Source organism: Vombatus ursinus, unplaced genomic scaffold, assembly GCF_900497805.2.
Source record: "Vombatus ursinus unplaced genomic scaffold, bare-nosed wombat genome assembly UNPS02009975.1, whole genome shotgun sequence".
Lineage (NCBI taxonomy): Eukaryota > Metazoa > Chordata > Mammalia > Diprotodontia > Vombatidae > Vombatus > Vombatus ursinus.
The window spans coordinates 4,397,140-4,421,473 of NW_020949753.1; the positions used below are offsets into that span (position 1 = coordinate 4,397,140).

The window sequence follows — 24,334 nt, forward strand, 5'->3', positions numbered from 1 at the left end:
GAGAGAGAGAGAGAGAGAGAGAGAGAGAGAGAGAGAGAGAGAGAGAATTAGTTCTAGATTTCACCCAAGAGGAAACTCTCCAAAATCCCTAGAGCACTAAGCTAGTAATAGGGACATGCTGGAGCCTACCAGCTCCTTTCATGCATTCCTAGACTCTTTTCCTTCAGCAAACTGAAGTAGGGTTGGCTTCTTCTGTCTTTCTGCTTGAAGCTAGAAGCCAGAAGGGCCAAAAGTGATTTGAAGATTGAAGAGTCCCTAAGAAAACTAAAGAAGGTTGGAGCTCTCTTGCTCTCACCAACTCAGCCCTGGACCTCACACAGGGCAGGACCTTCATCACTACCAATAAGGAGACAGTCCCATACCAGTGGACTTTGGGACAGGGAAACATGATAAGACACAGAAGATAGATAGATAGATAGCTATGTAACAGAAAAAAACAGAAAATATCAATAAAAACATTTTTTAAATGAATCTATTTTTTTTTTTTAGTATTCATCATTCACTTCCATAAGCTTTTGAGTTTCTCGTTTTCTCCACCTCCCTCCCCTCCCTCCTCCTCAAGATGGCGTGCCATCTGATATAGGCTCTACATATACATTTATACTAAACATTTTCACATTAGTCATATTGTAAAGAAGAACTGGAACCAATGAGAGGAACCATGAGAAAGAAGAAACATAACACAACAAAACAATACAAAACAAAAGAAAATAAAAACAAAAACAAAAAAGACAGAGAAAATAGTATGCTTTGATCTACATTCAGACTCCATAGTTCTTTTTCTGGATGTGGACAGCATTTTCCACCATGAGCCTTTTGGAATTGCATTGCTAAGAAGAGACGAGTCTATCAAAGTTAGTCATCACACAATGTGGCTGTTACTGTGTACAAGGTTCTTCTGGTTCTGCTCATTTCATATAAGTCTTTCCAGGTTTTTCTGAAGTCTGCCTGCTCATCATTTCTTACAGCACAATAGTATTCCATGACATTCATATACCACAACTTGTTCAGTCATTCCCCAATTGATGAGCATCCCCTCAATTTCCAATTCTTTGACACCACAAAAAGAGTTGCTATAAATATTTTGTACATGTGGGTCCTGTTCCCATTTGGATCATCTCTTTCAAATACAGACAAAGAAGTGGTATGACTGGTCAAAGGGTATGCACAGTTTTATAGCCCTTTGTGCATAGTTCCAAATTGCTCTCCAGAATGGTTGGATCATTTCACAACTCCACTAACAATGCATTAGTATTCCAATTTTCCTACATCTTTTCCAACATTTATCATTTTCCTGTTTTGTCATATTAGCCAATCTGATAGGTATGATGTGGTACCTCAGAGTTGTTTTGATTTGCATTTCTCTAATCAATAGTGATGTAGAGCATTTTTTCATATGACTATATACAGCTTTAATTTCTTCATCTGAAAACTGCCTGTTCATATCCTTTGACCATTTATCAGTTGGAGAATGATTTGTATTCTTATAAATTTGACTCAGTTCTCTATATATTTTAGAAATGAGGCCTTTATCAGATACATTGGTTGTAAAAATTCTTTCCCAGTTTTATGCTTCCCTACTAATCTTGGTTGCATTAAAAACATTTTTAAAAATTTAGATTCTGTTTAAATGAAAATCGGTAACTATAGTGTTCACAGGAGTCAGAATCACCAGAACTATTTGGCATTTATTAGGTAATAACCATTACCAAGTTCATAGCCTGACCTTCAGAGATACAAATCTTAGAAGTATATTGGATAATCACCATTAACTTGGGTGAGGTCTCTGAACAACGGATGGGGAAGAGGAATCTAAAAAATGATTAAATTTTTGGATTAACCAGTTCTTTGAAAGAGCCTGGTACCTGGGGCTAAAAATTTCACTAGTTAACACGGATTAGAATATTCTTTGTTCCTTATTGCCACTTTTAGCATTTCACTGTCCTCCTTCAAACTTCACTAAATCCATATTTACCACCCAATTAATTCTGGTAGCTGTTATCTATGGACCGCCAAGACATTCCTCTTCTTTCCCCAATGAGTTCAGTGCCTGGCTTACAGTCTTTCCTATCCAACTCCTGCCCTCAGACTATGGGATTTCAACATATGTATTGATACTTCCCCAAACACCCTAACCCCCCAGTTGTATAACTTATTCATTTCCCAAGACTGCTCAACCTTAGCTACACACAGAGATGGTCATACCATTAATCTTGTCATAACCCACAAATACAATTCAATTCCATAGACATTTATTTAGCTCTTACTATGCACTAGGCACCATGCTAAGTGCTGAAGATACAAAAAGAGGGAAAAGATGGTTCCTGCCCTCAAGGAGCTCACAATTTAGTGGGAGAGACAACATGCAAACAAATATATACATAGTGAGCTATATATAGGATAAAAGGAAATAATGAACAGAGGGAAGGCAGTGGAATTAAGAGGGGTTGGGGAAGGCTTCCTGTAGGATATGGAATTTTAGTTGGGACTTGAAGCCAGGGAGGTCAGTAATTGGAGTGGAGGAAAGAGAGCATTCCAGGCATGGGGGACAGCTAGAACGTTGAGAGCCATGAGGTGGAGTATCTTATTTGTAGAATAGCTAGGAAGCCAGTGTCACTGGATATGTCAGGGAGTAAGGGTAAAAAGATTGGAAAGGTAGAAAGGGTTAGGTTTTGAAGAGTTTTGAATGCCAAACACAGCATTTTGTATTTGATGCTGGAGGCAATAGGAAGCCACTGGGGTTTACTGTGTGTGCATGTATATGGGAGTAAGATGATCATACTTGCATTTTAGGAAAATCACTTAAGTAGCTGAATGGATGATGGATTGGAGTGGAGAGAGTCAAGGCAGGCAGGCTCACTAGCTTAAGCATCTACACTAGAATGGTGGCAGTGACAGAGGAGAGAAGGGGGCATATTTGGGTAACATCTTGGATATGGGGGAGTGAGATAGTGAGGAATCCAAGATGACTCCTACGTTGTAAGCCTGAGGAAGTAGGAGGATGGTGTTACCTTCTACAGTAATAGGGAAGGTTGGAGGGTTTAAGGGGAAAGAGAATGAATTCTGTTTTGGACATATTGAGTTTAACATATATACTAGATATCCAGTTTGAGATGTCTGAAAGGCAATTGGAGACGCGAGATTGGAGTTCAGTTGAGAGACTGGGGCAGGATAGAGAGATTTAAGATCATCAGCATAAATTAAATCCACATCAGGTGAAGTAGTATTGTGAGAGGGAGGATTCTGAGGGACATCCAGGGTATGATCTGAAGGAGGATCTAGTAAAGGAGACAGAGGAGTGGTCAGATAGGTAGGAGAAAAATCAGGAGAGAGTGGTATCCTGAAATTGAGAGAGAGGAAAGTATCAGACAGATGAGAATGACCAACAGTGTCAAAGGTTGCAGAGAGGTCAAGAAGAATGAGGACTGAGAAAAGGCGATTAGATTTGGCAACTAAGAGACCATTATATACCACTTACATATTCATGAACTCTGGAATTCCCTTATCTGATCAAAATCTGTTGCCATTTCACCTCTCTCTCTACCTTGAAACCCCTATCTTTTTTTTTGAAACCCCTAACTCTTTTCTTCATCTTTGCCATGACCTCCAGCCCTCAACACTACTGCATTGGCTATGCTCTGCTTACCCCTTGAAGATATCTATTTGTCCACTCCTTTGTCTTTTATTCTCCAGTTTAAACAATCCCAGTTCTTAAACCAATTTTTTTTTGGTTCTCTTCACCATCCTGATTGCCCTTCTCTAGATGATCTGCAATTGTCAATGTTTTTTGTAAAATGAAATTTTACTCATTTTAAATGTAAATACTCCAAATGTTGACTATGATTTTTTTTTTACTGGAGCCCAAGATCCAATCAGTTCAATTCTTCACTGTCCTTTTCTCTTGAGTCCCTTGGCCCTTATCTATCCAATGTTTCCCTGCCAATGGATTACTCTCATTACTCTGCCTTCACTATTATTTAGGTACTGTTGAACAAAGCTAGAGAAAGATATCAGTGCAGAGACTGGAAGAGAGTTTAAATGTGAATAAAAAGATCTGTTGGATGTCTTGAGCTGATACCCTGTAGATATCTTAAACTCAACATTCCAAAACTGAACTCATTATTTTCCCCCTTCCCCAACACTCTCATTTTAAAAATTAAATCAAAATGACTCGAGCAGAGATTTTTCAACAATCAAGGGGAAAATGTAATTTAAATTTCTCTCTTTCACTAAGCAGCAATGCTTGAAGATAATAAATCATCTTTGACAGATATTGGTTAACCAAATGCAAACTGATGAGTTTTTCCTTGTATAGTATGAGTCTTCTTCATAAGATATATGTTGAAACATTTCAATCAAGAAATAAGGCCTCTCTTTTTTCTTTCTGTCTTCTCCAGTTTCTATGTATGACAAAAATAGTTAATTGGGCTTCTCTAAAGCTCTGAACAGTTTTTCCAGAGACAGTTAAAACAGCCATTTTTCAGAACATTTCATTAATAGTAATTAATAATAGTAATAGTAACAGTGTACGTAGTATCAATATAAGTACTAGATTTCTTCACATGGCCAAAAATTTTTGGTGCCCTCAAAAATCTCTTGTTGAAATACATCAAATCCACATTAATCCCAACTTGGTGGGGGGAGAGAGGAGGAGTGAGAGAAGGTGATTAATACATTAGGGACTAGTATTGAATTGGCAAATTAACTTAACAGAGTGAAAAAAAGGTCAAACACATATGGAACAGTAGGGACAAAAGTAAGTTTAGTTCAGCAAGAAACTACCTGAAAGTAATATTTTCAACTGAAGATTTCAAACAAATTAATCTCTTGGGCTTTTTGTTTGTTTGTTTCATCTTGTATACTGGCTTGCTTTTCTTATTTTATTTTGCTCTTTTGCATATATTTGAATATACTTGTCATTTACGTATGTCACTACTTCAAGAACACTTAATTTTATAGGCATAGATAATTTTCCTACCAATGCAAATAGCAACACCTCCCATGATATAGTACAAAGTTCTTGTATGTTGGTGTAACCCAAAACTTCATCACTCTAAAGTAAACCTGGTAATAAGGTAATAAAGCTGGATACAGCAAAGCTCATCTTCATGCAACAGGCATACTTATAATAAACACCCCCACTGTCAATCACACTCTTTGCCCTGATTCTTTAATGATGTAGACCTGGAAAATCTCCTATGTGGGATATTATGTTACATAGATTTCTTCCAAAAGGTATAAGTGATAAAAGGATGATCTCAGAGTCAGGACAGCCTGGGTTCAGGCTGTCCCTGCCTCTGATATATATGGTTTACATGACTCTGGGCAGGTCATAATCTCTCGCTGCCTTAGGCAATTCATTATAGAATCTTTGTCCATCTGTATGGGTAGAGAGAGTTTCCACATTGGGGAACTCCTCACACTGATGAAATCACAGGCCCAGAAAAAAATATTCATATTGAGCATAAAGCTATCCCAGGTGACAGTTGGATCTGAATTCATTAAGACTTAGCTTCCTGAAATCAAAGCTTAATGGGAAGAACATGTTTAAAACAATGAACACCTATAAAATATCAGTTTTAATATATGCTTTCATAACACTTTTGTAAATCCCACAAGAGATTTCAGAATTTTTTTTAAACTCAAGCCTTGTGTCATATTAACAAAGCACAAGGCCCAAATCCCTAATATAACTATAGAAAGGTTAGCATTTCCTCACCAAAAATGAGGAACAGGATTGACCTTTAGAATCTAGGGTAAACAGGCTTAAAAAAAAAACCTACAGAAATAATTTTAGAATAGGCAGATATCACTTCACTGAGTAATAGCAAAAACCGATAACACATACATACAATCGAATTTACTTCTAAACGGAGCTTACGACATGGCTGAAATCCAAGAATAGAATCCAAAGTGCATTCATGGATGTCATCTACATGAACCTAGCCAACAATGTGTCAACAAAAAAAAGCATCAAACTAATGCTGAGTCATGCTTATTTGTGCAAACATAAGGGTTTGTGAAGGCAATTCAGGACTTGGCCTTTGCCACAGGAAGTTACAGAGGGATTATCTTTTTTTTTTTTTTACCATGATGAAAAAAATAAATTTAATTCTCTTGAATATTCATTTTTATATAGGATCAAACATGAAATAATTGAAAATGAGGAACAGACAACATATAGCCACTTTCAGTGTAGGATAACTAAAGTATCTAAGCTGTTCAATCACAGGGCAAGAGAAATGCAGGTGCATTTGCAAAGTAAGAGTAAGAGCAATGCTGCTCTTTTCCCTTCTGTGCCGTTATCACTCTTAACAGTGCTCTTTGCCCTCACTGCCTCCTCCACCCCTCAGTTCTTTCCTAGGTTATCACCTGTGCATCAGCCTTTCCACATCGAAATTCCTTGGTGAACCAGTTTAACTCTACTCTGTCCTCTTCTCTTACGTCCTTTGTCCTCTTATTTTATCACCAAACTTGACCAGCCAGCCCTCAACTTTGAATTACCCACCATCTGCTACCTTCATTCACACTTGGGTGCAGCTGATTGAAGTTAGAGAAATCGTCAAACCATGAAAACTCGATCCACTACAAATTTATGTTCCATAACCTCAACTAAGATTCTTTGCAAGCCGGCAATTCATTTACAATGTCCTAATTAAATTCAAGATCCTACTCACCATGAGCTTTCCAAACTTTTTCATCCTTCCAGAGGGATTATCTTTAAGGAACCTGAATGTGGTGATCAATGTGGCTTAGACAAGGTAATAGTAGAAACTATGTAAAACATCATTGTAGGCCACAAAAATTTGACACACATTGTGGCAGGTGAAAGATGAGATAACTGAGGAAACAAAGGTTTAAACTTCCAAGGATTTAGATTTATTGAAGCAATGCATGCCAACTGCCTAACGAATTGGGACTAGTCACCTTCCTCAGCTTTGGCCCCGGACCCCGAATACAGGGGGAGACAGACTTTTATACATTAAAAAAAATTAATCAAATAAGACCAATTAATGAAAAGGAAATGATTGATCAGGATACAACATTGGATAATCTTATTTCTAGTTGGAGGAAAGATTAGGGACATTCCCAATTCAGAGAGAGAGAGCAAACAGGTACAATTCCCTGAAATTAGAAAAAGAAGTGTCCCACTCCCCCCAAGCGTCTGTACCCAACCAGAGGAACATATAAACAATAACTTTGATTGATCAATATGGAGCCAACTTGCTTGAAATGTATAATTGTGAGAAAACTCCTTGTACCAATCTTTGGATCTACTAGCATAATAAAACCGAAAATGATCTGAGCCAATAAATTGAGCACCAAGAGATGGGAGGATAGCAATTAGAGAGAAGATGAGGTGATTGCAGGAGAAATTCAAGGAGAAATCTGATGTGTCAATGGGAATAATGGCTTCTGAGGGCTTGGTATAATGGAGCCAATGCTCACTCTCCATATATGACTTCCATAGTCTGAAGAAGTTTGAGAACGTATTTTTACAGACTCAGCTACGTTTAACAGAGCCTCCAGATAGTTATTTGGCCTTTGTTAGGTGTCTGCGATGGGTGAATTTCCATTACAGTCAATTCCCCATAGGGATTTACCAAGGGACAGAATGAAATTCCTAAAGTAAATGAGTTTGATAGATTGGACTTATGGACCCCATCTCATAATGAGGTCAAACCTTGTGACTAACCTACCTGTGGGCAATTAGATTTTACCCTCTCTGGTGGAGCCCTACCAGAATAGCTTCAGACTTCAGCTATGAGCCTTTCCTGCCACACATCAATATTGTTGTGGGCTGATCATTTTGTGAAATTAGAGTATGAGGTTGAGATGTGGTTTGAGGAAATATTGCTGTAAGTATGTATAGGCATTCTGGGAATGGAGGGGGATGAGTCATAGAACATGCCACCTTGCTAGGTGGACAGAGGACAATAATACTCTCGGCTGGAGAGAGCTTTGGGTGTGGTTGCTGAAACATGAGGATGATATGAAAGCAATTGATGGTTAGCCCATGGGGGTACTAGTAACACTGTATTGGGAAATTCAGCACCAGGGCACCAGAGGTTATTCAACCTCACTCAAGCCTGAGGCATCTTCTGTACTCCTTATCTCATTCAGAAAATTCAAAGGAGAGTTGATCATGGACTCTTGGAAATCAGTATCTGTTCAGTTCCTATCAAGAACCTTTATGTGGGTTACTGTAGGCATGGCCAAATGAAAACCCTTAGAGTTACCCAAATAATCCCATATAATCAACACCAAACAGTAGTAGGTCCCCAGGGAGGTAAAAGATTTTTCTTCTCTAGGGAAGCAGATGTAGAAGCTAAAGCATTTAGTTATATCAGTTCCCCTTGGACCAGACCTATAACGCCTGTGAAGAAGGCAGATGGTTCTCGGCAACTTACAGTGAACGATAGGTCAGTAATCAAAGTCATCTATTGCTATAGATGTTTCCTCACTTCCTCAATGTCATAGATATGGTAGCCAAGACCCACAGTGAGTAGTATGGGACTTCACCAAAGGTTTTTAATTTTTTCTCTTTATTCCTGTAGCTGAGAATAGTCAAGAACAATTTGCTTTCACTAAGAAGTCCAATCAGGATACCTTCACCATCCTTCCCCAGGGCTACTTATTCTCTCTCATACTACCACATTATGGTGGGCAGAGACCTGAAAGAGGCCTCCTTTGCTGAAGGCATTGATGTACACCATTACATTGATGACATAAGATGTGGTCATGGAGGCAGAATTAGATGGTGGCCCATATGAGGGATAAGTGGTGGGAAATCAACCCTAAGAAGTTCTAGGGTCTAGCCTACTAAGTCAAATTTTGGGGAATATAGTAGATGGAGAAAACCCAGAGGATTCTGGGCACAGTTCAAAATAAACTATTGGGGGCAGCGAGGTGGCGCAGTGGATAAAGCACTGGCCCTGAAGTCAGGAGGACCTGAGTTCAAATCTGGCCTCAGACCAAACACTTGACACTTACTAGCTGTGTAACCCTGGGTAAGTCACTTAACCCCAATTGCCTAAAAATTAAAAAAATAAAAATAAAAAACAAAATAAACTATTGACATTTGCTTCCCCATGATCTATGAAGGAAGCCCAAAGACTTGTTGGATATTTCAAGTTTTGGAGTATACTTATTTATTAAGTCACTTATATGTTAACTGCTTTCAAGTGGTGTCCCAATAGGTCACCGTCATTAAAGATCTAGAGTAGGTTGTCTAGCTATCTCTTCACTCAGGCCCTTATGACCTTGCAAGGACAATATTTCTGGAGATCTCTAGACAGAAAGACCAAACTGAATGGAGCTTTTGTCTGTTTTTTTTGGTGAGGCAATCAGAGTTAAGTGACTTGCCCAGGGTCACACAGCTAGTAAGTGTCAAGTGTCTCAGGATGGATTTGAACTCAGGTGGACTTGGAGGCCAGTGCTCAATCTACTATACCACTTAGCTGCCGCATGAGTGGAGCTTTTGTCAAGCACTAAATGATGGCCAGAATAAGTGACTGTCAGGTTTCGGAAGCTGCAGGATTCTCAAAGTGGCCACTCACTAAACCACTTTTGAAAAAACATTTATTCACTTGTTTCTGAGCCTGTGTTGCTACTGAACAGATGACACAGCACCATACGACCACCCTTTGTCCAGAGTTGCTTATTAAGGGTTGGTTAATGCAACACTAACAAGTCCCTCTAACAAGATCAGTAGGTGACAGGAAACTTCTATCGCTACATAGAAATGATAAATTCAAAAATCATGCTTCTGGGTGCCTTTGGTGTTAATGCCTGTTACAAACAAGTGCCCAAAGACAGAAGCATCCAGTTCAGATCTTGGAACCTTGTCTCCTCTGCTGGCCCAATGGACCCCTCACCTCAATGGACTCCTGAGGAATAACATTTTACCTTGTTACCAATGACTCTGTCTGCTATGGGAGTAGCATAAAGGACTGGGCTTTAGCGGTCATTAAGGCTAGCTGAGTTCCAAGCTTTATGGCCAGCATGTGAGAAAGACTTGAGGGATGGAGTGATGATAAACTTTAGCTATACTATGGACTGGCAATGGGTCTAGCCAAGTGGTCTGGGGTAGAGAGCACAATACTAAACAATCAAAGACTCTCCTCATTTGGGGTTAAGACTAATGATGTCTTCCATTGCACACAGTTGTTTGTGGGGCATGACAGCACCCACCAAAGACATATTTTAAACAACCAGGTTGGAATGTTACAAAAATAGAAGGGGATGAAGAATTGGTCCAGTGCCAACATGAACCTTGGGGCGGTGATGTTATGTTGTGTGGGTACGACCATATGATCCCTCTAAAGAAAGAAAAAAGTGCTCCTTGTTTCAGATGGAGGACATATCTAACCCAACTGGCTGTTGACCTGTCCCCAACTGGCAAAATGGTACTTTCCCATCTCCCGGCAAGAGGTCTGACCCTGCTGATCAACAGCTTTGTGCACTCAAGTGCCCAGGCCACATATCCAATTTCATAGAAGTTGTCTGTGACAACTTTTTCTAGTTGCCTTAGCCTCACATCTTTGTGCCTTCTGTACACCCTTGGAAAAGTAGCTTATATCCACCTTAGTTGGTAGGCTTCCTTTTCTCTGAGATAACTCAGGCAACTCCTTCCCAGAAAGGGCCTGGCAGAGATCAAGTGATGGTATTATTAGGAGGCACTGTGCTTTCTAATAGCAGGTGGGAAGTGAACCTCTTTATGTTAACTGTTCAATAATTTATGAGTGCCTCATTTCATCTCAATATCAAACAGGACCTAACATGGTCCTAGCTTTATGCCTTCCCCTAAGCATTGCTGTACAGTATTCCCAGTGAGGAAACCCTCTCGACCACTGTAGATTGCATCTACTCTTCAAATTCTAGTCTTTATCCAGTGTACTGTGTTCCCTCTCAAGACATTTCTTTTATGTTTAACAACAAAAGGAATATTCTTGAAATAAAGATTCCTGAATTACAATCTTGCCTAATTTGAATTCTGCTAAATGGCCTTGTGAAAAATCGATAAATATCATTTACACATTAATGCACTATTGGTGGACCAGTGAATCATCCTGCCATTTGAAAAAGCAATTTGGAATCATGCCTCCCAAAAGTCAGTAAACTTCATACCCAGCTACTTCATACCCAGGTCTACGCTTCAAAGAGCTCAAAGTAAGGGGGCAGGGGGGAACCTATACATATAAACTTTCTCATAGCAGCTATTTTTGTAGAAGAAAAAACAAACATACCTGGAAATTAAGGGGGTGATCACATATTGTGAATTGTGAATGTGATGAAATATTATTGTACTATATGAAATGATGAAATGGATTGTTTCAGCAAAATTTAGGAAGATCTGTATGAGCTAATGTAGAACAAAATTATCAAACCCAGGAGAATGATTTATATAATATCATTATAAAGAAAAACAACTTTGAAAGATTTAAGAATTCTGATCAATGCAATGATAAAACACAATTCCAAAGAACTGGTGATAAAATATATTTACCCAAATCTTGACAAAGAGGTGATGGATTCAAGATTCATTCTATGACATGCATTTTCAGAAATAGCCAATGTGGACATTTGTTTTGCTTGATATGCTTATGAAATGGTACCTGGGAAGAGTGCCTATAATAGTATTCTCTTTTGTGGAGATACTGGGGAGCCTACTTCCAGAAGAGTCTGATAATGTGGCGTAGAAGTGCCTTGGAGAGACCGTGGAGCATGTGTGGACAATAGGTAGCTGGCTAACCATGTGGGGCTCTTTAATTGGCTGTGGAGGCATTCAGCCATTTTTTTTCTTTGACTTCAGCATTCCTTGGGGAGGTTGGTAACTCCTTCCTTCATGGCAACTGGCAAAAGGATTGCAGCCTACAATCTTGTGAGTTCAAAAGGTCTAGAGGGCACTTTGGCATCGTGGTATTCAGGATGTTCAGAACTGCAGCCAGTATAGCACCCATGCCCGATGGAGCAAGGAATTATCTTTGAGAGTAACCTTAAGGATTTCAGCCCAGCTGAGACAAGGATTCACCCAGCATTAATTTCACCTTTAGATCTGAACTTGTTGGAAAAGATACTACATAAAAGCTGAGCTAAGATGACTCTGCTATCCTCAGAAGCTGGGGTGGCTTAGGGGAGAGTATGACCCTGATGTATTGGGGAAAATATCTGTACTTTGTTCTTCCTGTATCTTTGATGGAAATATCCCTTGTAGAAGCGACTCAATGTTAAGTGGTTAAATAGAACTGAGGAACACAGCCAGCAGGGGATTGAACTGGTGGCAATATGGAATAGATACTCCCCAAACCATTAGGTTACTAGAACAATGTAGCAGCCTGGTTCTGGGAAAGTGAACCAAAATATGTATGCTACATATGTTTATCACAAAGGCTTTGTTTTTCTTTTCGGGGGGGGGGGGGGGGATGGGGTAGGTTGGTGAGGTGGGATAGGCATAGGCATGAAATAACTCTTCCTTTTTAAGTTAGGATTTTTTTTTCCCCAAAAGGGAAACAGATAAGGCTGTCCCATGGGGCTGGATTGGCTTGGGAGGCTAATGTTAGAGCTGCTTTTTCTTTGAAGTAAACTTCTGGTAACTTCTGATCTTATCAGTTTTAGCTTCCTGGTCAACTAAGGGCATAAAAGTTCATCACACACAGGGATTCAGGGCCCTTTTGGTCTTGGTGAAGTCCAAGACTGAAGGTGTCACCACACTTTGCCTTGTGGTGGAGGTGGGTGGGGGAGAGCAGGGAAGGGGAGATCTACACAGGCTAAATGTTGGAGCATCCTTACTGAATATTCTTTCTATGCTATGGGTAAGTAAATCTTTTGTTAACTGTTGAATGAACTACAAGTTCCTCAATTTTTTGCTTCAGCATTGAACTTGAACTGACAGGGTACTTGCCTGAGTTAGGCCTGACCATTATGAATGATATAAAAAGAAAAGAAATGAAATGAAATGAAAAAGGCTCATTGACATTTTTTTTTAATGGAGAGGAGAGAGGAGAAGGAATACAGAAAGAAGCACAGACAAGCAGGACAGCTTTGAAAGCTACTGTTATGTTGTTCAGTCATGTGTGACTCTTTGTGACCTACAGTGGGGTTTTCTTGGCAAAGATACTAGAATGTTTGCCATTTCCTTTGCCAGTGAATCAAGACATAAAGATTTATATATATTTAAAAGGACAGAAAAACATAAAACTCCAAGTCTATCATTGTGTTGATTATAGCCTCTCAAAATTGCTATCTTTTACAATATTGTAGTCACGATATAAATTGTTCTCCTAACTTTATTACATTCCTTGAATATAATTCATGGTTCCCAGAGCAACTCATTTTTCTCCCATTTGGTTTGTATGGTTTTGACTCAACAGGATTTCTTTGTTTTAATCAAAGGTAATGAATTCTTTCAAATAGTCAGTCAGACAACAAGTATTTATAAAGCAATTACTATGTTCCAGACACTGTGGTAAACAGTTGGAAATATAAGACAGGTAAAAATACAGTCCCTCCGTCCGTTAATAAACATTTATCATGTGCCTACTATGTGCCAGACACCATGCTAAGAGCCGAGGATACAAGTAAGAAAAAGAAACGGTCCCTGTCCTCCAGGAGCTCACAATTTAATGGGAGTGGGTGGACAGCAGGTGAACAAATATGTATGTAAATTATGCTCCATACAGGACAAATAGAAATTAATTAACAGAAGGAAGTCACTAGAATTAAGAAGGTTTTCAGTAAATGATGAGATTTTAGTTGAGAATTAAAGGAAGTCAGGGAGGTGAGTGGTTGGAGCAGAGAAGGGAGAGCATTCCAGGCATAGGGGACAGCTAGAGAAAATGGCCGAGACTGGGAGGATGGAATTACCATAGTAACAGGGAAGGGAAAGAGGGGGATAGAGCTTAGGGGAAAAAATATTAATTTCCATTTCGAGCATATTGAGCTTAATGATTGATGCCTAAGGCAATGACATTAGTAATTGTGCTTGAACTGGACATCCAGTTCAAGATGTCTGAAAGAAAGGCAGCAGGAGATTTGAGACTGGAGATCAGCAGAGTTTGGGGCAGGAGAGACAGATTTGAGAGTCATCAGCATAGAGATGGTAATGAAATCCATGGGAACTGATGGGAAGTAGTATAGAAGTGATGAAAAGTAGTATAGAAGGTCTATATGGGAGACATACCATTAGAGGGCATGATCTGCGTGAGGATCCAGGAGGCAGATGGGTAGGAGGTGAATCAGGAGAGAGTGGTGTCCCCAAAACCAAGAGAGAAGAGAGGATCAAAAAGGAGAGAGAGATATCAATAGTATCAGAGGCTGCGGGGAGATCAAGGAGAATGAGAATAGAGAAAAATCCATTAGCTTTGGCAACTAAGAGCTCATTAGTCATTTTGGAGAGAAGTTTCAGTCTGATGACAAGGTTGGAAGTTGGATTAGTGGGAGGAGAAAAAGTCAATGTATCTATTGTCAACCACCTTTTAAAGGAGTTTAGCTAGGTAGGGAAGAAGAGATATAGAACAATAGTTAGCCCGGAGGGAAGGATCAAATGAGCGTTTTTTTCCTAATAGAGGAGACAATAATGTTTGTAGACAGTTGGAATGTTGTTTGTAGACAGTTGGAATGTTGTTTGTAGACAGTAGGAATGTTTGTAGACAACAGGAAATGTAGAAAGGAAAAGAGTGAATGAGTGAGGATGACTGAGGAGTCAATCTGTTGGAGGAGACTGGATAGAATGGAATCACTTTAAAAAGCAAAGGGCTAAGCCTTGGTAAGGAGTAAGGCCACTTCTTCTTGTGAGTGGGGGGAGGGGGGAAGCAGATAGAGGCAGGTGGTATCTGAGTGGTAGGAGATGAGGAAGAAGGGGAAACCCAAGGTGACTGGCCTCAATTATTTCTGTAAATTATGAGGCAAGGTTCTCAGCACACAGGTTTTATCCATTCCCTCCACATTATGTATCCATACATAGTGTGTTTGTAAGTATTTGTTTGCTTGCTGTCTCCCTTAGATCGTGAGCGCCTTTGTTTGTACGCCCAGCACTCAGCATTGTACCTGGCACATGCAGAGACTCCATAAATGGTTATTGACCGACTGCCTTTGCTCCATGTATGTGGTTTATTCTCAGTGTATATTAGCTTAACTCCATGGTCACTTGAGAGTTCTGGCTGGCCCCGAGTCTTTGGATTGGCAGACCAGCAGCATGATCAACACTGGAAATCTGTGCTTAGCTGAATCAATTATATTCTCTGACACCATATTTGCTCTGATAGGTTCCCTTTGTAGTTAATCACATCATACCATCTTGGTGGGACCAGCTGTTTTAAGATAACGGAGGCCTCTCTTTGAGATAGAAACTGCAAAACCCTTCACGCTCCATTTCTTTGACCTACAAGGGGACAGTGGAATGCTTTAAGGTAGAGAGAAGTTGATTTCCTAAACTCACAGTATTCAAATTAATTTATTTCTTTTACACCTGCTCTGAATTTTTTCCCCTGCTATGGTTAAGTACATTCCTTTTGCTAAATGTTATATAAACCCTGTCCCAAAGCCCAGTGGTATGGGACTATCCTTATTGGTGGAGATAAAGGCCCTGTTCTTTGGGGACTCTTCTGGATCTCACCCCTGGGAGAAAACTCATAGAAGCCTGTAGGATGGCAAGCTGGGGGGGGGGGGGGGGGGGGAGAGACATGAGGGAGACTGGCAGCTCCACTCATGTCTTTCCCAGAGTTTTTTGCTTCAGCAATTTGCAGCTGAGTTGGCCTCTTCTGTCTTCTCTCTTGAAACTGGAAGCCAGGAGCCAGAAGAGCTGGAAGGGATTAGATGCTCAAAGCAGGCTTAAAGGGGAAGTGCTTTTGGAAGTCCCAAAGGGAACTGGCTGTTAACTGAAGCTCTCTTTCCTTTTGCCAACTCCACCCTGCTTGTCCTACAGAGCAGGGTCCCCATCTCTATCACAAAGGAGAATTCCATGCCAATGGGCTTTGGGACGGGGTTATAGTGAGAAGTTCTACGGCTCTCTCACTTCATTCCTGTACTGAACCTAATCTACTAGACCAATCTGGCACAGCCTGACCTACTACAAGTCCTGCCCCTCCTCCACCAAATAAACATTCTTTAGGGAGGACCTTATCACCTCTGGCAGTCCTGGTGATCACAATCACAATCAAAATCAAAGACAAAGTTATGGAAAGCCAAAAAAAAAATGTTATTATACAAAACTCATCAAAAGTATGGTGCCTGTTTAGTTCTATCTCAAATGTAGAAAAATATTGTAATATTGTATTGTACTTAATATTTGCTTTAAATGGTTTATATTTTATTTTTTCCAATTACATGTAAAAACAATTTTAAACATTCATTTTTTTTTTAAATTTGCGTTTTAAATTCTCTTCCTCCCTCCCTCCTCTCACCTGTCCCTGAGAGAGCAAACAATTTGATGTAGGTTATATATGTATAGTCATGCAATCCATATTAGTTATGTTATGAAAGAAAACACAACCCTCTCCCCACTTCAAAAAAAGCATCATGAAAAAAATCAAGTGAACAGTAAATGCTTCAATCTTCATTCAGACTCCAGTTCTTTCTCTGGAAAGGGATAGCATTTTTCATCATAATTCCTTTGGAATTGTCTAAGATCACTGTATTGCTGAAAATAGTCATTGCGAAATCATTCACCTTGTATAATATTGCTGTTACTGTGTACAATGTTCTCCTGGTTCTGATCACTTCACTTTGCATCAGTTCATGCAAGATTTTTCATGTTTTCTGAAAGCATCCTGCTCCTCATTTCTTTTTTTTTTTTTTTTGGCTAGGCAATGGGGTTAAGTGACTTGCCCAGGGTTACACAGCTAGTAACTGTTATATGTCTGAGGCCAGATTTGCACTCAGGTCCTCCTGAATCCAGGGCTGGTGCTCTATCCATTGCGCCACCTGGCTGCCCCCTGCTCATCATTTCTAATAGCAAAATAGTATTCCATCATAATTATATCACCACAACTTGTTCAGCCATTCCCCAATTGATGAGCATTCCTTTAATTTCCAATTCTTTGCCACCACAAAAAAAGCCATCACAAATATTTGTGTATATATAGGTCCTTTTCCTTTTATCCCCTTTGTGATACTGACCTAGTAGTGGCATTGTTGGGTCAAAGAGTATGCACAGTTTGCTAGCTCTTTGGCCACAGTTTCAAATTGCTCTTCAGAATGGTTAGATCAGTTCACAACTCTACCAACAAGGCATTAGTATCCCAATTTTCCTACATCCCCTCCAACATCTGTCATTTTCCTTTTCCGTCATCTTAGCCAATCTGATAGGTGTGAGGTGGTAGCTCCGAGTTGTTTTAATTTGCAACAATGCTTATTGATGGTTTTAGATAACTATTACTTATTATTTTAAGGAAAGCTCCACGTATTCCTGTGCTTTCTAGTGTTTTTAATAGGAATGAACGTATTTTGTCAAAAGCTTTTTCTGCCTCCATTGAGATAATCATGTGATTTTTGTTGTTTGGTTATTGATATGGTCAATTGTGCTGAGAGTTTTCCTAATACTGAATCAGTCCTGCATTCCTGGTATAAATCTCACCTGGCCATACTATATGATCTTTGTGACATATTGCTGTAATCTCTGCACCAATAGTCATTAGAGAAACTGGTCTATAGTTTTCTTTCTCTGTTTTTGTTTTTCTTGGTTTAGGTATCAGCACCATATTTGTGATACAAAAGGAATTTACATTGAATTATACATACGGAACTCCTCATGGTACTTTTGTACTTAAGTGACCAGAATGGTACATTAGTGGCCTAAGCTAAGATAAGCTGAGAACGAACCACATACACTGAGCAAAGGCAGTCAGTCAATAATTAGTGGTGTATTGAAGATTGTAATAAAACACAGTACTAACAATGTGAAAGACAGAGAAAAAGAAAAACACAGCTGTCCTTCTCAGAGAAACTCTAGTCCTGAATGGGCTCCCAGATCATGTGAGACTCTCCTCACAGGGGCTGAGAACTTGGATTTCAACTGAAAATCATACCCTCCCCCTCACGAGAGACACTAGACCATCCTGGATGAGAATTCTTCAATTATTTCCTTCAGCACACAGTGCAATCTTGGATAAAGACTTAGAAGACATTCTCATAGAATTTGCACAAAGGTAGAAGTAAAGCTATTACATTTTTATGACAAAATTAAAGATTTCAAAAGATTAAATTAGGCTGATACCAACAAAATTAAATTTAAGAGATAAATGTACTTTTTAGAATGGAACTTAAAAAAATAAAATTCAATAGAATTGAATAAATGCAATATTTATAATTTATTTTTTTAAAGTGTATATGAATCTGTTTGGGGACACCTGCCAGAATAGCCGTTTATTTGAAAAAGCCCACCCTAGCGAGGTTAGTTTGTTGCAAACTTAGGTTGAGAAAATTCACTGAAACGTATTTATTGGTAAAAACAGATAAGGAGATAAATGGGACTTGAGTCTAATAACTGTGAGATATGTTCATTAGGACCCCTATTCTATTCCAATTAGTATCAACCAGTTTAATATTTTACATAAATCATATAGGGATAATTAGATAAGATAGGTGCTTATAGTAGGACTCAAACTTTAAGGTAATGCTCACTATTTGTTTACGAGTTGTGAAGCTCACTTGCGCAACCACAAGAATGCTGACAGAGATTTCTCTATCCGGTTTTACTCAAATTCCACGTCCAAACCCAGCAAGGGCGGGATGCCTTGATACTTCGGAATGTTCCCCAACTTATTTTTGTACCTCTGGACGACCCTCTCTTGCCTAACATGAGCAGGTGACCATATTGTGACCACTTGGTCACTGGAGATAACTCTTGCCTTGCCCATCTTAATTTTTGGCCCTCAAGAGCAAGGTCTAACAACCAAAGAGTTCCTGTATTTCACCTTGCCTCTTTTGCATATTTGGGACTCAAACCCTATACAAATAAGGGCTTTGGGGAGCAGAAGCACCTCAGATCAAGGAGGAAGATCTGAGGTCCACTTCATTAGAGGGGACCAGGGACCTTTTAATAAAGTGCCATTGGCTCAGAGCTCTGCCTCAGTTTCCTTTATTGTAGGTCTGCCAATTTTGAACTCCACACTGCAAGGAATAAACTCACTGTATTAACTGGGAAGTAACTATAGTTGGAGGTCTGCATGACCTATGCTTCTAGATCTTATTCATCTTCACAGACTTCCGGGGCTGCAGACTCCAGATCCTGCTTTAAGGTCAAGAATCCTCAAGCATTGGCGCTGCAACCAATGCTGCCTACAACACTCATCATTCCTACCCAGTGTCTCCCCCAGCTACTTACTGTATGTGTTTAAGCCAGCAGTGGGGCCCTTTCTCCCAGCCATCCTCCCAGCACCCAAGTGCACATCCTCCACTCTTCTCTCTTACTCCCTCAATACCTAACTTACCGTCAAGCCTTGTTGATTCTACCTTCATAACATCTCTCATATGGGCCCCTTTTTTTCTATGCCTGGACTACCCCAAAAGCCTTCTGGATGGCCCCCTTGCCTCACCTCTCCACATTCCAGCCCAACCTCGGCTCAGCTGTCAGCCTGAGCTTCGAATACACAGTTTTGACCCATCCCTTTACCTAATAAGCCCCAGTGGTTCCTCTATTACCTCTAGCATCAAACATACACACAAATCTCGTCTGGCTTTTTACAGTCCTTCCTACCTTACTCCCCTGACACTCAGTCCACCGGTGTCCTAGCTTCTTAACACACAGAATTTCAAGTCTAGGATTCCAAAGATTTTTCACCCACTGTCCAAGCCTGCAACTACCTTCCTCTATGTCTACCTGCTGGCCTCCTCCAAATCTCAGCTCAAATACCACCCTTCGGCAAGAAGGCTTTCTAGATCCCATCTCAACACTCGCGACTTCCCTTCGATTATCTCCTGTCTAATCTTGGCTGTGTTTTTTTTTCCCGGTACACAGTTGTTTGCACTTTGTCTCTTCCTCCCCCTTTCCCCCCATTTAATTGTGCTAATAGAAGGGAGGGATTGTTTTATGCCTTTCTTTGTATCCCCAGAGCACACGGAAGGCGCTTAATAAATGCTTGCTGATTTGACCCGACTTGACCCACAGAAGAAATTGTGAAGCACTAAATGGTAAGTCGGAGACAGCCGGGGCCAGTGCCACCTCAGACACTAGCCACATGACCCTGGGCAAGTCACTTAACCTTTTTTTTTTTTTTGCCTTAATCTAGTAGAGAAGGAAATGGCAAACCCCTGCGGTATCTTTGCTAAGAAAACCCCACGGACAGTGTGGTCCACGGGGTCACGAAGGGTCAGACATGACTGAACAACGACAAAAATGGTCAAGTCCGGCCTGTGTCTCTCAGACCCACCCCCAGCCTTCCGTGGTCCCTTCCTTGGCCACGGCAAAGCCGCCTCCCGGCCGGGCTCGGACCGCGGCTCGCGGGGTGTGGCCCCTCGCAGGCCCTCCTGCGCTCGGGGCGCCTCCTCCCCTGCTTTCCGCTGGGTCCCCCGCCCTTATCTGGACCAGCCCCGTGGCAACCCCCCCCCGGGGGCGCCGCTTCCTCCTGCAGCTCCTCCCCCTCCAGCTCCTCGTCCCTCCCCTTCTCCTCCTTCTCCCCCCGCCCCTTCTCTTCCTCCCCAACTCATCCTGCTCCACCTCCTCCCCAACTCATCCTGCTCCACCTCCGCTCCGGCTCCTCTCTCGAGACCGGCTAACGGTGAGTAAGGAGGGAGACGTCTGGTCCTGGGGGTCGTGGCTTGGGGCAGCTCCTCCTGCCTCCCTTACCCCTCTCGCATCCTCCCGGGCAGCTTGGAGCGAGGCTTGGGGGCATCTTCTTCGCCAAAGGAAAACGGGTCAGCAGCCCCTGGGAGCTGGGGTGCGCTGGGGAGTGGGGCGCCGGGGAGCGCGCAGCTGGGGGGTGGGGGGGCGAGCCGCTGCCCCCCAGTAGCTCTCGCAGCCCTTGCCCGCGCACGTGAGTTATGCAAACGCAAATTGAATTAAAACGTCTGTCGGGGAAGAGCCTAGCTTCTGACGTTAGGCTTTGCAAGGACCTGGGGCGAAGAAGCAGAAGGCTCAGGTGTGCTTTACTTGTTGCTTCCTAGGTGTTTTGGAAGAGCTATTTAAAAAGTTGTCTAGAGACTGAAACAAATTCGTGCTCATTGCAGAGCTGTGGTCGTGCTCGTCCCGTTTCCCTCCTGGCCCGCCGTGAAATTGTTTAGCTTGGGTTAAACTTTGTACCTCGGTCGCAGTTTCCCTAGTGCACACAGGTGGTGAAATCACCTGCTCCCCATGGGAATCCTCATTGATGGTTTTTTCATGTAGTATTTTATGGGTTTCCATCTAAAACGAGATAGGTGTTTTTATAAACTTTATTTTGGTTTGGTAATTTGTTTTCACCACATCTTTGGAAAATGGAGAAACTGTTTCGTGGGATGTTCTGCTTTTTGTTAAGTTAGGTGGTTTTACTTTCTCTCAAACCCTAAATACAAAATGAAAACACGAAATGTTTAGTTTCAGATAGGACGTTTCCCCAAATAGAGCGGTGCTGGACACCGAGAGAAAAAATATTTTCCAAAACACTGACAATTTTCCCCCTTAAATTTGCCTTTGCATGAAAATCAGACTCCCTGGGATGCATGTTCTTTTTGCTTTTTAGAAGCCCTTCAAAGTGTAGGGCACACATTTCCCTCTAGAACATAAGATCCTGGAGGGCAGAGGTCATTTCATTTTTGCTTCTGATCTCCAGCACCTAGTGCCTTACACATAGTAAGCTCTTAGTAAATTCTTGTTTATTGATTAGTAGCACCTACCTTTCGAAACCATCTAGAGTCAAGTTTAAGATAAATATTTTAAAAATTATTGAATTCTAGTTAAGTAAAATGTGATTGAGAATGTAAATGTTGATGTATTTTTAAAAATAGAATTGAAACCATAAGAAAAGTATTACATACCACGAGTAATGTATTTTATTAATTAGAATTACCAGTATGATATATAATAATATAATCAACGACACAAAGTAATTGTGCTAATTAATTATTAATATGTTAATTTAATGAGAGTATGGGAATGGGGAGTGACTGGAGTGAAGAAAATCAGATAATAGCTAAGATTATTTAGCAGAATACAATTCTTGGTAGCTTACATATTGACATTAATTAGAATCTTAATAATGGCTAAGATATAGGGAATCTGTGGGGTTTGCAATTATGACAGTTTACTCTATTAAACACTTCTGTGTTGAAGGAACTCTTGATATCTAGAATGGGGAAAATAAGGCATGGCCACAATACCCGAGTTCCAGAACTCTTTTGGATTTCTTACTTGCATTCTTCTTGGTCATCTGCATGGTACCTCTGCAGATACGGGTCTTCCTGGCCTGTCTACTTCTTATTACAACATGGCCTTAGTAGCAGAGCTAGAGGAAGATTTAAAAGAATTCATTAAAAAAAAATTCAAAAAGATTTTAAAAATCCTTATTCACCGAGAGAGACAAGAGCTCCTACACTTGCCCTTATGACACCTTAGGCGATGTCTCTTCTTTTTGCAGAGCGCTACAATTTAAAAGACAGGTGAATGCTGTCACCTGCAAGGAGGAAGAAAGCATTTTTCTCACTTCAACTCCTTCCTCCCTCTAAAACCATCTTTTTAATGAAGTGAGTCATTTTTGGGGGAAGGAGAAATGTATAATTAGGACAAAAGTGAGGAAAAAAATCAATTTGAATATAATGTGAGTATGGAGGGGAAGTGATTTCTTTAAATGTCTTGTTAACTCATCCTTATTTTTGCATTAAGCTGACCTCAAAGTGAGAAAAGATAAGATTTGTAAGGGGGAGGGGAGCAACCGGCCAGTGAGCTTGAGGAGGTACCTGGCTCTTGGTTAAAAAGGAGTATTCTGTTGTGAAGATTCATTTTCTCCTTCTCCTGTCTGTGGGATGTCTATGTTTGCCAAAGCTTGGCTATTTAAAGGATCACAGACCTTGGGGGTCAGAAAGGGATCCTGTCCAGCTCACATGTGAGCAAGAATCCTCTCTGCCCAATCCAGTTTAGTGAGAGAAAACCTATTACTGCCCCAAATTCCCTGTTCTCCCCTTATGGATAGCTTTCTACTCATTGTTTCTAATTCTCCCATCAGGTCCTTGAATGTAATGATCATGTCTTCTGTGTTGTGGTAATTCCTTCCTTTATACTGGTTAGACCAGTTTTTCTTTGAAAGGTATTCGAGTCCATTCTTCAGATTCTGACTCTAGGCACTAAAGGCCTTCACGGCACTTGCTTGTTGACCTAGTACGAGCTCCAGGTACTTTTTCTAATGTTTGGCTGGTGAAAAATGATGAGCAACTCTTGCCCAGCTGATTCCACTTGACGTTGCCTTAGCACTCATCTTTGTGGCGTATCGTTCTCCAGCTATCGCTAAATAAATTGTAATAACTGCTCAATGATCCATCAGTCCCATTTTGTTCCAGTATTGGGTCTACAGTACTGGGACACTGCCTTGAGTGAGTTCCCAACCACACCAGTTGGCAGGATTAGAACATCATAAACTTATTTAAGTGCTCCAGGAAGGGAGTTGTGATTGGCCTTCATGTTTCCAGTAGTATTTTTGGTGGTACCTCTGGAGATGGAGGTTGCTTACTGTGAGCCTTCCAGGGAAAGACTAATGTGAATATAGTGTGTTCTTAAAAATAGCAAATTGTCTTTTAGTCTACCTGGACCTTCCAGCCTCTTTTACACGAGATAATTTCCCCCCATTCTTCTTCTCCCTGGACATCCGTTTTTCTTGCCTGTTCATTTTTTTTTTATTTTACATCATCCCAACTTGATTGACTCACTCCCACACCTTTTTTCTATGTTGAATCCTTCTAACTGCCCTAATAGTGATAAAGTTCCTAGAAGATTATCTGTAAATCATTTTCCCCATATAGAAAGACTTAAAGTTTAACCTTACTGAGTCCCTTATGATTTCTTTCATGTTTACCTTTTTATGTTTCTTTTGAGTCTTATATTTGAAAGTTACATTTTCTATTCAGCTCTGGTCTTTTCATCAGAAATGCTTAATTTCATTAAATGTCATTTTGCTTGCTTGTAATCTCAGCTCTTTTGCCTTCCAGAATGTTATATTCTAAGCCCTCTGCTCCTTTAATGTGATAGCTGTTAAATCTTGTGTTATCCTGGCTCCACAGTATTTGAACTGTTTCTTTCTGGCTGCTTGCACTGTTTTCTCTTTGACCTGGGAGCTCTGGAATTTGGCTGTAATATTCCTGGGAGTTTTCATTTTGGGATCTCAAGTGGTGATTGGTGGATTCTTTCAGTTTCTATTTTACCTTTGGGTCG

The 24,334-nt window shown here is 40.6% G+C and overlaps 1 protein-coding gene and 1 pseudogene across 4 annotated transcripts in view; both read left to right on the plus strand.

Annotated features, from left to right (window-relative positions):
* The window catches only part of LOC114036716, a 38,714-nt pseudogene extending 18,982 nt beyond the window's left edge, over window positions 1-19,732 (plus strand).
* Window positions 19,733-20,639: 907 nt separating this feature from the next.
* ABCG2 (ATP binding cassette subfamily G member 2 (Junior blood group)) overlaps window positions 20,640-24,334 on the plus strand; it is a 74,395-nt gene continuing 70,700 nt past the window's right edge. For 3 of the 4 annotated variants that reach the window (XR_003568358.1, XM_027853387.1, XM_027853386.1), the window contains exon 1: window positions 20,640-20,717. The gene's annotated coding sequence lies outside the window, so the exon portion shown is untranslated. The remainder of the gene's footprint in view (window positions 20,718-24,334) is intronic. The other variant, XM_027853385.1, reaches the window with a different exon arrangement.